Source organism: Panthera leo, chromosome A1 (assembly GCF_018350215.1).
Source record: "Panthera leo isolate Ple1 chromosome A1, P.leo_Ple1_pat1.1, whole genome shotgun sequence".
NCBI lineage: Eukaryota > Metazoa > Chordata > Mammalia > Carnivora > Felidae > Panthera > Panthera leo.
In genome coordinates, this window is record NC_056679.1 from 27124266 (window position 1) to 27135409 (window position 11144).

General features: G+C 47.8%; 1 protein-coding gene across 2 annotated transcripts in view; it reads left to right on the top strand.

Annotated features, from left to right (window-relative positions):
- Positions 1-11144, top strand: part of ENOX1 (ecto-NOX disulfide-thiol exchanger 1) — a 271832-nt gene that overhangs the window by 132236 nt on the left and 128452 nt on the right. The window lies entirely within an intron of this gene.

Below are 11144 nucleotides of genomic sequence, written 5' to 3' on the forward strand. Positions count from 1 at the left end.
GACATGGGCAACTCAGGAGTAGAGGCGGGTTTTCTGCAGTATTATTTTTTTTGTCCTTTCTTCATCTGGAAAGCAGATTGCCTTAACCGCTTAATGCTGGCGATTTTTCATGTCCAGACCCTAAACTGATGAAGGGGTCTAAACGGGCTTGCTCATAGAACAATAGTCGGGGTAATTACCCAGGGCTCTATTCAAAAAAAAAAGGGCGTATATTTTTTTTATGGGCACTCTGTCTGTGTCTGTAGTTAACGTCACAGTGGCATAACGCATTACAGTTGCGGATGTTCCCCGGGTCGGTAAAAGCCACCGAATGACACTGTAACAATGCCGTGCTCCATCCCCTACCAGGTGCAGGGTGCCATGTGGGACGGGGATATATGCGATTTACATATTCATTCTGAGAATAAGTATTATTTTCAATGATATAACGTGCCAAAATGTCGAGCGCCTCTTTCATCGGTGCAAACCCAAGGGATAATGTATCTGTTCGGATGAGGAGAGAGGGGGGCATGAAACACCAGGCTCTCGAGTGGAAAAGGGTTTTCTATGACTCTGTTGTCAGGCCTTTTTCGCGGCAGCATTAAAATACGTAAGAAACTCTCAAACGTGAACTCTGATAGGTGACCAGATATCCAGTGTGAGATCAACCCGAGACACCTGTCTTTATAGAAAAGGAATAGGAAAGAACAGAAGTGTTGTCTCCTCAGACCATTCTCACACCACCTTCTCATGATTCCTACTCTGAGGGATGACCCTTCTTCACGTGGCCGTGCCCGTCCAGCAGTTCTGAAGTTAGGGTTACCAGGGATAGGATGAGAAACCCTAATATCGATGCCCCCTTTAAAAGGAGGGCCGTGCAGCATGGATTAGCAGGTGGAGGGGAGGTAAGGCTGGATTGGTAATGGAGAAAAGGAAGAGAGCGAAAGGCCACTCGACTCTTAAAAAACACAGCCCTTGCAGAATGATGGCAAACCAGGTGCCCGAACACTGGGATATTCCGGGTATCTCTTGCTCACCAGCATCAATTTCATAATATATTTTCGTTCCCGTGACTTCACTGTCCCACCTGGCAGGGAAGACTCAACCCTTGACTCCAACAGCGAAGGTAGGAAGGGAACCACGCATTAGAATAGGGAAGTTTAGTGCTCTTTGGCAATACCCGTGGAAAGAAGCATGTGTTAAAAAGGGGCCCAGATCCTGTGGCTGAAAGAAGGCCACGCCACGTGCCTAACATTACCCAGGGGTGAGCTGGCCTAGGCTGGGGGATCCAAACATCAGCACTGTATTCCTGATAAATCGAGGCTGAATTGGACCATGAGGTTGAGGTCTGTTGCAACAATGCGCTTCCTACTGTGGGACCTCTGGATGAGCAAGCATCTGGCCACAAGCAGGCCTGAAGAACTGTTCCCACACTGCACAGCCAGGAGGGGGAGGAGAGGGAGGAGGAGGGAAGTAAGGGGAGGGGAGGAGGGAGAAGAAGAAGAGGCAGGAGGAGGAGGAAGGGAGGAGGGGAAAAGGGGGAAGGGAAGAAGGAAGGAGGGAGAAGGAGGAGGCCCCCATCATGTCTTTTTTTACAGGCTCAAATCATGCAAGATAAAAAGAAGGGGAAAGAAAAGAAAGAGGACAGGGTTGCACCTTTAGAGCGAGACAGCAAAACTTGCCCAAAGAGCCCCAACAGCCTTCCGTTTCTGTCTCGTTGTGCAGAATTATTACACGTGTTGGTGCCTAGCTACAAGGAAAATGGGAAATATGCTTTTCTGACGGGACCCATTGCTCCCCAGAATAAAACCGGAGGTCTCAGAGTAAAGAAGGAGCGGGGGGAGGGGGGGGGGGTTGTGGATGGCTGCCCAGAGGCATTTTGCAGGTCCTGCCATACGCGGCCCCTCCCGTCACACTTTTACTCCTGTCCGATCTGTTTTTCACACGTCGCCTAGTGGGATTCACATCGTATCTCCCCACTTCAGCCCCTTGAGTAGCTTCCCATTGCACGAATAATATTCCCTCCGCAGCCCGCGGGCTCTCCACACCTGCCTCTTCAGCTCCGTCTTCCCTCGACTCTCCACGCGTCCTTCCCATGGGCCTCCCCCCTGCTGAGCCCTTCAGAACCAACTCCCACCCCAGAGCCTTTGCACCTCTGTCCCTCTGTCTGACTTGCACTTCCCCCCACTCCACATGCGTGAATCCTTCCCATCCTTTAGGTCTTGGCTGGGAGCCCACCCTTCAGAGAGGCCTTTCAACACGCCCCCTCCCCCATAGGCTCACCACCCACTGCGAGTTCAAGGTCCTCCAGAGCACTTAGCAAATGTGCAGCGATGTGATAATTCGTCGGCTTTTGCTGATTAGTCTTCCACGCACCCCAAGTGTCTGGAACATAGGAACAGGATGATGAGTAAGTGAGTGCGTGAGTAATGGGAAGGGCAGCAGGAAGGAAGCCTGAAACCGTTCAGAAGTTCCCGGGGACCTTGGAGAGTAGTTTGGTATCAGTAGCAGCACAGTCCCGGGGTCCCGGGCCTCGACTCTGCAGGCGTAATCACACAGATCGAGAAGCCCAGTAGCTGTGCTTTCGGCGGGAACTGCTGTACTTTACCGGACCCCCCGGAGCAGGCTGGGGGGGTATTTGCATGGAAGAGTCAGCAGAAGAATTCATGTTGGCATTCCTCAGTCCTACCTGTCCCACAACCTGTCCGTGAGAGACACCCCCCCTACCCCCGGCCCCGGACTTTAATTCTGGGGAAGTATTTCAGCAGCCAGCAGAGACTGTGAAAAGTCTCAGCGGACGCCACCAGCCCACAGTGCTGTCTCCGTGGTGCCCATCCCAGCCATGGCGGACCTGAGGGGCCTTCGCGGGCCCTGATGGCTGAGACCCGTCAGGACACCTTGAAGGTGGGAGAGACCTTAGAGGGGAGCCTGAGCTGGAATCAAGGCTCTAGGGTAGAACAGGAAGATTGCACGTCCCAGTGAACAGCCTCAGACTTTTCCACTCTTTCCCGTGTGCTTTTGCAAAGATGACTACTCCCCAGACGCAAAGGGGAGCCGAAGCCTACCTTTCATCACGCAAATGTGTGATCCCATCTCATACCAGGTGCAGGGTGCCATGTGGGACGGGGATATATGCGATTTACATATTCATTCTGAGAATAAGTATTATTTTCAATGATATAATGTGCCAAAATGTCGAGCGCCTCTTTCATCGGTGCAAACCCAAGGGATAATGTATCTGTTCAGATGAGAAGAGAGAGGGGCATGAAAAACCAGGCTCTCGAGTGGGAAAGGGTTTTCTATGCGGCAACGTGGCCAAGCTGCTAGGTGTGTGCACATTTCATCACCCTCTGAAGGTTAAACACATCTCGTTTCATGTCTGGGGCAGTTACGTTTGTCTCAACCACGTTTTCTCCACTTACCCCCAAGCAGTTTGGCGTGGTGGGACAGGGTCGGTGTCCGTACAGGGGGCTGCTTCTGACATAATGACAGTGGAAGTCCACACGGATTGACACGCTTGCTTGCATTTGCCAAAAGCAGAACCAGCCATACTCCCGTTTACCTGCACAAATACTTCCGGAAAACACCCCAGGAATCACATCCTGCCCTTCCCATTTCGAATTAGATCATGATTGTTTAGCCCCAAAATTCAGGAATGGCAGCTCAGTTTTCTTTCTCCCGAGTGGCTGGAAATCTAGTTGTTTGGCAGTTAGCATGAGTGCACCCTCCCATGTAAAAGATCTCCACGGTGCCGGTGCCCTTCTCCACGGCATTCCATGGTGGCCTCTCTGTTGGAAAGCCACGAGTGTCGGGAAATTGTTCTGAGGCCATAGGAAAAGCAGGTATATTGATGAACTGGCTTATCACAGCAGGTGGGGCTGGCCTGGTGTCCTGAAGGGAGGGCTCATTTAACAACTTCCGGGAAGTTCAGGCACATTTCTGCAAAGCTCCAAGCATGGCAAAAGGTTGGCTCCCTGCATAGATTTTACTGGAAATAGGAGAAGGAAAATTTCATTAAGTGTTAGTCCTTTAAACTGGATAAGAGGCACCCATCTCCTCACTTTGCTAGTCATACTTTCCTGGCTTTCATATTTGAGCAGGTAGCATTTGCTCAAAAGGGGAAAAGAAATCAAGAGCCACGAAGAATAACATAAAGAGAAAGTTGTGATTTATTTCAAGATTTACATCGAGGTCTGGGAGTTACCTCCTAGCCCTGTTGGTTTTCCGTTATGCGGACTTTGTTCAGGTTCTCACCTCACTCCTATCTCTGGCCTTCACCCCAGGACCAGCTATTAAATCTAATCCAGTAGGCATTGTTTCCATCTGAACCTTGGCTTCAGGCCTCAAGGGGCAGCACCTGACCCAACCAAGAGTTTGGGGACTTCAGCATCCATTCACTCTCGTTTGGGATCCTTTTTCACTTCTGACCATGGATGTGCGGTTACGAAAGATGTTAGTTGAGGATGCCATCTATCCCAGTGCGGCAGCTGGGGCTCTCTTGTCTTTTCCAGGCCAGCTGGGTAGATCTCATCTGCTGGATATAGAAACAAAAGAAAAAAAAACGTCAGCACAGGTGACTCATTTCACTCTTAGGACATTTCACCCTTATGTCATCCTTGACTCATGTTTACGTCATTTCTTAGCCCGTCCGTGTGGCAGAAACCTCCCCAGTTTTTCCGACTGAGAGACTTTGGGGTTTTGCTCTTCTTTGCCCTTCAAAAATGTATATTCCATAGGCCTGCCCACATCCAGTTTTGCAGTTATGAGTAAAGCTTGTCAATTCGAAGCTCAGAGAGGAGCTGTTTGTAAAGTTCAGGAAGCATGTACCACAGCATTCAATTATTAATATGCATGCCAAGATGATCAATTGTGCATGCCTTGTTACAACACACACACGTCTAATGAAAATTTAAACACTCCATGATATTCCCACTTTGGTACTTCCCCAACAAGCTTCCCAGTAAGAGAGAAGAGAAGGAAGGGAGCAACGTGGGGGAAAGGCAATTGGGAAAGCAGACGGCAGTGGAGAAGGGTTTATTAATATTAATTTAAGGATACGTGCCGTAAATATAATGAGCAGGACCGCAAAGCAGAACTTGTAGGATGTCAGAGACCCGTTGGCTCAAACCCTCTCATTTTATAGAGGAGGAAACTGAGATCCCAGAGCAGACGCGACAGGCCTTGGTCATTCAGCAATTTGGGGGCAGACTAGAACCCAAGACGCTTGGCTCATTCTCATTGTCCAGATTGCTCTCTGTCATCGTGGGTAGGGATGCTTCCATGAACAGCGAAAATGATCAGAGGAGGATATTATAGCTGTAAATTTATAGCTTACACAGGAGGATTCGAAGAAGCGTTCAGTGACGTTCTGTGTTGGCTCCACATGGAATACAAATGCTGCGGTCTGGTTACAAAATGCAGCCTTTGCCTCTAGCCCTGCCCTCCTCCCCCCTCCACACTGGTGCCTACGCAACGTCCCTCGCCTCAGGTATTTCCCTCGGCCCCGTGCCAGAACTGGAACCTCGCGTCTGTCACACTTCCTCCTCGTGTAACCCACACCCCCCTGTCCCCGTCTCCTGCCTTCTGCAGCACGTGAATGTCTCATTCCTTTCTAGTTATTTTCTGTGCGTCAGGTTTTGGGGTTTTCGTTTTTTTCTTCTAGTAAGATTTTAGACTAAACAGAAACAGAGGCCGTTTACTCTTCGCCTTTCCCACCTCCCCAGGGAACATCACCCCCGGGGTCTAAGCGTATCGAAGACCTCAGTACAACCATCAGCTGTTGATCAAAGACCGTAGACGGAAATGAGGACGGCATTGGAAATTGGCCTGGAACCTAAAACCTGCAGAACACATTCTAAATGTTGGGGCGTTTGAACACGCCATGATCCCAGTGGACTTGGCTCTCATATGCCATCCTCTTTCAAGTAGCATACGCAGAATATACTTCTGTTGAGAATCTTGCAGCCGGTGGTATTACAGTCCTCTTACATCACTTCGACCTGGAGGCCGGAGAGGTTAGAATTACCATGCAAATTTGCCTTATATATTTATGATAGGAAATGGCATCACCCTCATCTTAGACCTTGAAAACGGCAAACAGAGGAGAGGCTTTTGACGTAGCATGAAGAGATCCTCGTTCTAAGCCGAGCTCGACCATCAGTTAGCCAGGTGACTTTGGGAAAGTCAGTTCAGCCTCTTGAGTCTTGGTTTTCTCGTCTACTCTATAGTGAAAGGGCTTGACCAGACAGTCCCCTCAGTTCCATTTTCATTGTGAAAACCCAGCAGTCCTTATCGTATCATTGACTTTGATCCTTTTTTTTTTTTTTTCTTAATATCTACACAGAGCAAGCATCTGCCAGCACCCAGCCAGGATGCCAAGGCTCCTGAGCTGAGCACAGAACAGTAGATCACATATCCCTCCATGCATGTGCCCCCTTTCTGCCTCACTGGGGGGACGTTGTGTCTGCATGCAGCACTGTGGGTTTCAAGCCCCATTTCAACCCTAAGAGTGCGTGGGCAGCATGCACCCGGGTGTGTGGCAGACCATAGACAGGGCAGGATTCTGGTCAGAGAGGCGGCGCCTTCCCTGGCCACTCTCATCTGTTTTCTTGACTAAAACCGTAACACCTCAGGTGTTTGAATGAATGATGCGATTCATCCACAAGTATTTACTGGGCCCTGTTACATACCAGGCAGGGCACTAAGCACCTGAGTGAAATAGGAGGGGTTTCTGGTCTTCCGTGGACCACGACCCCTCTTTCTGGATGGTGTCACCATCCACGTTTCTTCTGCCTGAAAAGCTCTTTCTGAAACCCTTCTTAGGAACATCTCGGCTAAACCTTTTTTTTTTTTTTTTTTTTAATTTCTGCCAAGGGAAATTTGGCTTCTATGTTCCCACTGTCGGAAAAGAATTTTATGAAGTGTTAAAATGTTTTCCGTGTCTGTGGTCGTCATTGCTATCGTTCATCCAGGAGAAAAAAATTCCCCATAACTGCTTTAACAACTCGACAGGTTTTCTGTTTCTCCTCAAAATCATACTGATGACTATATTTGCCAATGCTTTAAGTGCTGGAAACGTTATTTTCATTAAAAAAAAAAAAAAAGTACCTATTTGCGCTCAGGGAATAAATGTCCAGAGAAGACATTAAAAAAAAATTTTTTTAATGTTTATTTACTTTTGAGAGAGAGAGAGCATGAGCAGGGGAGAGGCAGAGAGAGGGAGACACAGAACCCGAAGCAGGCTCCAGGCTCTGAGCTGTCAGCACAGAGCCTGATACAGGTTTCAAACTCATGAACCGTGGGTTTGTGATGTGAGTCTCGAACTCATGAACTGTGAGATCATGAACTGAGCCAAAGTCGGATGCTCAACCGACTGCGCCACCCAGGCGCCCGTGAAAATATTTTTTTAATAAAAACTTTCAAATCAAGAATGAGCACAGAATTTTCTGTTTCACAGGATACCAAAGCTGATAGCAGAAGATGCTGGAAGCCTGCCAGATCTGAGTGTTGAGCCTTTTCTGGCATCTCTCAGTCTCACTGAAAACATATCTACTGAGCCAAGTAATACCACTACAATATTAACATGATTTTTTTTTTTAAACTGGTAGCAAAACGAGAGACAGAAATTAAGCCTTACCCTCTGGACCAATGAGGAGCCATGGAAGGCTAGATTTTAAGAGCTAACATAGGATGTGCTAAGTAAAGCAGAGCAATTCAGGAAAGATAGAACTTTCAGGAGCTAGAGGTGAAGCCCTGCTATCTTGATATGAGCCCAGTTGTAGGGACTGGAAAGGAAGCCTCGACTAAGTGTAAGGAGGAGGGGTGGGGAGTGGTCATGGGTAGGGGGTGGGGCAGGAGGGGAACAGACTATGAGGGAAAAAGTCTCTGAGCTGCTTTGGAAAGAATCCACATGCAACCATTTTTTTTTTTTTCCCACAAAAACTTTTTAAAGCCAAGACTCGGCTAAACCTTTCAAACTAGATCCGAGGAAGAGTGAGGTGTCTGTAAAGTCACTTTAAGGCAGAGATGACGTGTTCTGGACTTTTATGTGCAACCGAGAAAGAAGTCCCAAGTTGGTGTCCAGGCTCAAACAAAGGAAAACTGTGCCCGGGGCGGATCATGAAACAGTAGCCACAAAGTGAGAGGACTTCTATTTATTAAGGACATAAACTGCTTAGGGTTTGCGCACTCCTTCTCCGGCAGGGTAGATGTATGATCCACGAGGCCAAAAATATTTACTATTTCTTTGCGGAGAAAGCTTGCTGAACCGTCTTCTGTAGGATCACAGAGCTAGAGGGGATATTTAGAAATAACTAGTCCAGGGGCGCCTGGCTGGCTCAGTTGGAAGAGCGTGTGATTCTTGATCTGGGGGTTATGGGTTCAAACCCCCACATTGGGTGTACAGATTACTTAAATAAATACATAAACTTAAAACAGAAAAGAAAGGACTATAGTCCATCCCCCTTTGCCTGGGAACTCAAATACAGAGGCTCTCTTCAGCCCACACAGCCACTTAGTGGTGGAACTAAGACTTTGCCAACAACAAGGGCTCTCTGGCTCTCCCTCCCCACTCCTGTGCCTCCCCACAGTGTTGCATTCCTAAAAGCACTCCCTCAGCCCGGCCCCACCTCCTCAGGTTTCCCCTGCTGAGGCGTAGGATTCAGCAACAGTGATGAACAAAAGTAGGGCAGAGTGGATTTTAGATGACCCCGTGCTAAGGGCACACACTGAGCGAAGCCCCTTCCCGTCTGGTAGACACGCAAGAAATAGGGGCCTTTTCCAGGCGCTGATTCCGCTTCTCCGTCTCTCGGATTCCTCGGGACACTTTTGGAAAACGGTCCATCAGCTTCCTGCCCCATAACAATCTCAAATATTTGGCTCCTGGGTTCTAGAAAATTCTACCTACCTAATGGACCAAGGGTCATTGGAGCCTTTCCTGCCTCCTTTGATGCTCTCTGCAAGCTGCTTCTCCCACCATGACTCAATCATGTGTATGGCTGTCTCCCCCCAGGGCTACAAGAACGAGCAGGATCTTTGGATCTGTAGCGCCTAGTACGGTGTCTGGATGTTACACTCCACCGTGCTCAGAAGACTTTGGCCCATAAGTGTAAATACATATACAAACGTTTATAAATGCGCTTGACCCTGGAACAACATGGGTTTGACCTGAGCTGGTGCACAGATGTTTTCAATGCAGTACATTAGTACTCTGTATTTTCTCCAGCCTCCTTTATTGTTAAGAATACAGGGTGTACCACATATAACATACCAAATATGTGTCAGTCAGCGGTTTTGCTATCAGTAAGGCTTCCGGTAAACAGGAGGCTGTTAAGTTTTGGGGGAGGCAAAAGTTACACATGATTTTTGACCGGGGGAAGGTGAGTGGCCCTCATCCCTGCGTTGTTCAAGGGGTTGGATGTGCGTAATTTGGAGTTAGGTGAATGCAATTCCGCTCCCTAGGGAAGCCCCTTCAGGGCCTCCGTTCCCTGTCTGCAGAGAGAGAGGGGATTAGAATCATGGGTCCCTTTTGAATTTCACCATTTGCTAAGTATGCGACCTCGGGCAAGTGTTTACCCCTCTCTGTGAATCTGTTTCTTCACCTGTGAAACGGGCATAATGGAAGCACCAGACCCAGAGGATCGCTGGGAAGTTTAAAGAAGATCATGTTTTATTAGTTTATTTATTTTGAGATGTTAAAGGAGAGGTTCTCAAACTTCAGCACTCGTTGGAGTGACCTGGAAAGCTTGTTAAAACAGTCCACTAGATTGGTGGTTGCCAGAGGCAGAGGGTGGAGGTACAGGAAATGGGGAGAGTGGGGTCAAAAGGTACAAACTTCCAGTTAATCTGAAAAACAAAACTTAGTGGGCATGAAATTAAAGTGCAATTTGGCAATAGCTCTCAAAAATTTAAAATTCAGACACTCTTGGGCTCAGTCAGTTAAGCATCCAACTTCGGCTCGGGGCACGATCTCACAGTTCGTGGGTTTGAGCCCCACGTCGGGCTCTGTGCTGACAGCTCGGAGCCTGGAGCCTGCTTGGATTCTGTGTCTCCCTCTCTGGCGGTCTGTCTCTGTCTCTCTCAAAAATAAATAAACGTTAAACAAATTTTTTTTAATTCAGATACTCTTTTATCTTTTCCACTGCCAAGACTTTCTTATAAAGACGTTTATATAAAAATGTCCAGGAGCACCTGTGTGCCTCAGTCGGTTAAGCATCCAACTCTTGGTTTCAGCTCAGGCCATGATCTCACGGTTCATGAGTTGGATCTCCCTGTCGGGCTCCATGCTGACAGTGTGGAGCCTGCTTGGGATTCTCTCTCTCTCCCTCTCTTTCCCTTTCTCTCTGCCCCTCCCCTGCTCACATTTTCTCGCTCTCAAAATCAACAAACTTAAAACATTATTTTAAAAAGCCCAAAGACGTGTCTGAGGATGTTCATTACAACCTGATTAATGAAGGAATACCCCCAAACTATGCAAGTTCAGTGCCAGACCACCACAATAAAGTGAGTATTGCAATAAAGTGAATCAAATGAATATTTTGGTCTCCCAGTGTATATAAGAGGTATATTTACACTGCACTGGAGTCTAGTAAGCATCCAATAGCATTGTGTCTAAAAAAATGTACATACCTTAAATTAAAAATACTTTGTAGCTAAAAAGTGCTAACCATCACCTGAGTTTTCAGGGAGTTGTAATCTCTTTGCTGGCAGAGGATCTTGTCTGCTGTTGATGGCCGCTGACTGATCAGAGTGATATCTGCTGAAGGCTGGGCTGGTTGTGGCAGTTTCTTAAAATAAGACGACAACGAAGCTTGCCACATCGATTGGATCTTCCTTTCACTCGCACACTTAGAAGCCATCATAGGGTTATTCGTTGGCCCAATTTCAACTTTGGTGTGTCTCAGGGAATAGGGAGCCTGAGGAGAGGGAGAGAGATGGGGGGAGAGCCAGTCAGTGGAGCAATCAGAACACTCACATTTATCGATTAAGTTTGCCATCTTATATGGGTGTGGTTCGCAGTGCCCCAAAGCAATTTCAATGGTCATCGTAACAAGTGTAATAATGATGAGGAGGTTGCAATATTGCAATGAATTACCGAGAATGACCAAAACGTGGCACGGAGACATGAAGCGAACGAATGCTGTTGGAAAAATGATGTTGACGGACTT